The sequence below is a fragment of the Cryptomeria japonica genome, unplaced genomic scaffold (genome assembly GCF_030272615.1).
Source record: "Cryptomeria japonica unplaced genomic scaffold, Sugi_1.0 HiC_scaffold_24, whole genome shotgun sequence".
Lineage (NCBI taxonomy): Eukaryota > Viridiplantae > Streptophyta > Pinopsida > Cupressales > Cupressaceae > Cryptomeria > Cryptomeria japonica.
Window position 1 is genome coordinate 574073 of NW_026728846.1, and position 3428 is coordinate 577500.

General features: G+C 63.6%; 1 non-coding gene across 1 annotated transcript; it reads left to right on the forward strand.

Annotated features, from left to right (window-relative positions):
* Positions 1 to 969: 969 nt before the first annotated feature.
* LOC131861119 (5S ribosomal RNA) lies at positions 970 to 1088 on the forward strand. The gene has a single exon (XR_009360198.1). It is a non-coding gene; the product is annotated as a 5S ribosomal RNA (ribosomal RNA).
* The last annotated feature ends 2340 nt before the right edge of the window (positions 1089 to 3428 follow it).

Consider the following 3428-nt stretch of genomic DNA (forward strand, 5'->3'; position numbering starts at 1 on the left):
GCCGAGGTGGGAGCCAGGGTGGGTCCCAAGGTGAGTGCAAAGGTGGGTGCCAGGGTCAAGGTGAGTGCCAATGTGGGTTCCAAGGTGCCAGGGTCAGGGTGAGTGCCAATGTGGGTTCAAAGGTGCTAAGTTGGGTGCGAGGTTGGGTGCGAGGGTGGGTGGGTGCCAAGGTGTGCTAGGTGGAAGCCCGGGTGGGTCGGCATCCCATGGGTGTCGAGTTGGGTGCCTGATGGGTGCTTCTTGTCAAGTTTTAGTCGTCGGGACTCATTTCGAGCCTTAGAGGTCGTTTCTTGTCCGGTTGCCCTGTCTTCGACCTGGGAACCCAATTTTGGTCCTCGGGTCCCATTTTTTTTTGTCTCGCATCCCACTTTTGGCCTGTGGCCTTTTCGGGGTCGATTCTCGTTTTGGGCATCAGAGCATGTTTCTTCTCCTAAAACCCAATATTTGTTTATTAAGTCTCGGAACACATTTTTGTTCTCGTGGACCCATCATGGGTCTTGGAACGCATTTGTGGTCCTTGGGTCCCATTTTGCATCCCGAAACTTGTGTTTTGGTGCTTGATCCCTATTTTGGGTGCCCACCTTGCACCAAGTGCGCACCCGGGGCAAACCGAGCGCCTTGGTGCACCGGGGCAAGATCGAGCGTGCACCCGAGGCGCCCCGAACATGCACCAAGGTGCACTCGGCCCACATGTGAGCGCAGGTCGTTGCGCCCGAGGTGGTGTGTGGGCACCGCGTTGCAGACGGGACACTGCACGCACACGACGCCCCCTCCAGGTGCACGCACGTAGGCCGGGCCGGGTGCACACCCGACGCCCTAGCAAGGTGCGCGCACCCGGGCAGGGCTCACACTTGGCGAACGGGGCGCACTTCGCGAGGGAGGGTGTGCACCTCGACGGGGGTGGGTGGCCGGGGTGGATTCGCACGTGGGTCGCGGTTTGCTAAGTACACACTGCGACAAGCTCATAACGGGTGCGATCATACCAGCATTAGTGCACCGGATCCCATCAGAACTCCGCAGTTAAGCGCGCTTGGGCCGGAGTAGTACTGGGATGGGTGACCTCCCGGGAAGTCCCGGTGTTGCACCCTTTTTTAGTTTTTCGCCGGGCGTCGCAATGCTATTTGAATAAACCTTTTGCCCGTTTGCGTTCTCGTCGGGGCCGGGCCGGGCCGGGGTGCGCTGCCCGCACTACCGCGCGCGCGGGGGCGACACCGAGCGCGCACCCGAGGCACCCCGAGCACACAGGCCACGGTGCAACCCGGGCGTTGTGCGCGCACCCCGGTGCGCCCGAGGTGCTGCGCGCGCACCCAGGTGAAATCGGTGTGCACCTCGGCCAGTGCGCGCTCGGTCGAGTCGCGCACGTTGGCCAAGGTGCACGGTGATGTTTCTTACTCTAAGGTTCCGCACCAGACGCCCGGGACAGGTGAGCGAAGCTGGGCGGGGCCGGGTGCGCGGCCGGGGCAGGTGCACGCAGCTGGAGAGAGCTTTGGAGCACACTTCGGAGCGCACCAATGATGCGCTCCATTCAAAAGTTTCCTGAAAAGGCAAAAAAAGTTGAGATTATAGAATTTCCCACTTGAGAGATTGTAAAAAAAAAAAAATTAAAATGAAGGAAACGCGGGTGCCAAGGTGTGCGCAGCCCAGCCAAGGTGTGCGCACCAAGGCGCCCACCCTGGCGAAGGTGCACGCAAGGTGCGCACCCGAGGCAAACCGGACAATTAACCCAACTTTCGACTTCGCGCGCACCTTGGAGCGCACTTCGGAGCGCTCCTTGGTGCGCACCAATCTTGGGCACCTCGGAGTGCACCATGGCGCCCACCAAGGTGCGCACCCGGGGCAAACCGAGCTCCGACTTCGTGCGCACCTTGGAGCGCACGAAAGGTGCGCACCATGGCGCCCACCAAGGTGCGCAGCCCAGCCAAGGCGTGCGCATCAAGGTGCGCACCCTGGCGAAGGTGCGCACCCGGGGCAAACCGAGCTCCGACTTCGTGCGCACCTTGGAGCGCACAAAAGGTGCGCAACCCAGCCAAGGTGTGCGCACCCCGGTCAAACCGAGCTCCGAATCGTGCGCACCAGAGGTGCACGCCATCGTGCGCACCTTGGAGCACACTTCGGAGCCCTCCTTGGTGCGCGCCGATGTTGCGCACCTCGGAGCGCACCCGGGGAAAACAATGCAATTAACCCGACTTTCGACTTCGTGGGCACCTCGGAGCGCTCTCGGGTTCGCACCTCGGAGCACACCGAGGTGCGCACCTTTGATGCGCTGCCTTCACCAATTTCCAGAAAAGGCAAGAAAACATTGAGAAGGTGTGCGCACCGAGGTGCCCACCCTGGCGAAGGTGCACGCGAGGTGCGCACCCGGGGCAAACCGGGCTCCGACTTCGTGCACGCCGCACCTTGGAGCACACTTCGGAGCGCTCCTTGGTGCGCACCAGGGCGCGCAACCCAGCCGAGGTGCCCACCCCGGCGAAGGTGCACGCGAGGTGCGCACCCGGGGCAAACCGGGCTCCGACTTCGTGCACGCCATGGTGCCCACCGCGGCGAAGGTGCACGCGAGGTGCGCACCCGGGGCAAACCGGGCTCCGACTTCGTGCACGCCGCACCTTGGAGCACACTTCGGAGCGCTCCTTGGTGCGCACCATGGTGCCCACCAGGGCGCGCAACCCCGCCGAAGGTGCACGCGAGGTGCGCACCCGGGGCAAACCGGGCTCCGACTTCGTGCACGCCGCACCTTGGAGCACACTTCGGAGCGCTCCTTGGTGCGCACCATGGTGCCCACCAGGGCGCGCAACCCCGCCGAAGGTGCACGCGAGGTGCGCACCCGGGGCAAACCGGGCTCCGACTTCGTGCACGCCATGGTGCGCACCGCGGCGAAGGTGCGCACCCGGGGCAAACCGGGCTCCGACTTCGTGCACGCCGCACCTTGGAGCACACTTCGGAGCGCTCCTTGGTGCGCACCAGGGCGCGCAACCCAGCCGAGGTGCCCACCCCGGCGAAGGTGCACGCGAGGTGCGTACCCGGGGCAAACCGGGCTCCGACTTCGTGCACGCCGCACCTTGGAGCACACTTCGGAGCGCTCCTTGGTGCGCACCATGGTGCCCACCAGGCCGCGCAACCCAGCCAAGGTGTGCGCACCAAGGTGCACGCGAGGTGCGCACCCGGGGCAAACCGGGGTCCGACTTCGTGCACGCCGCACCTTGGAGCACACATCGGGGCGCTCCCGGGTTCGCACCGGCGTTGCGCACCGTGGTGGGCACCTCGGAGCACACCAAGGTGGGCAGCGAGGTGCGCACCTTTGATGCGATGCCTTCACTAATTTCCATAAAAGGCAAAAAAAAAACGAGATTTTAAAATTTCCGTTTTGAAAGATAGTGAGAAAAAGGGAATGCTGGTGCCATCTTGAGCCCGCCCTGGTGCGCAGCCCAGCC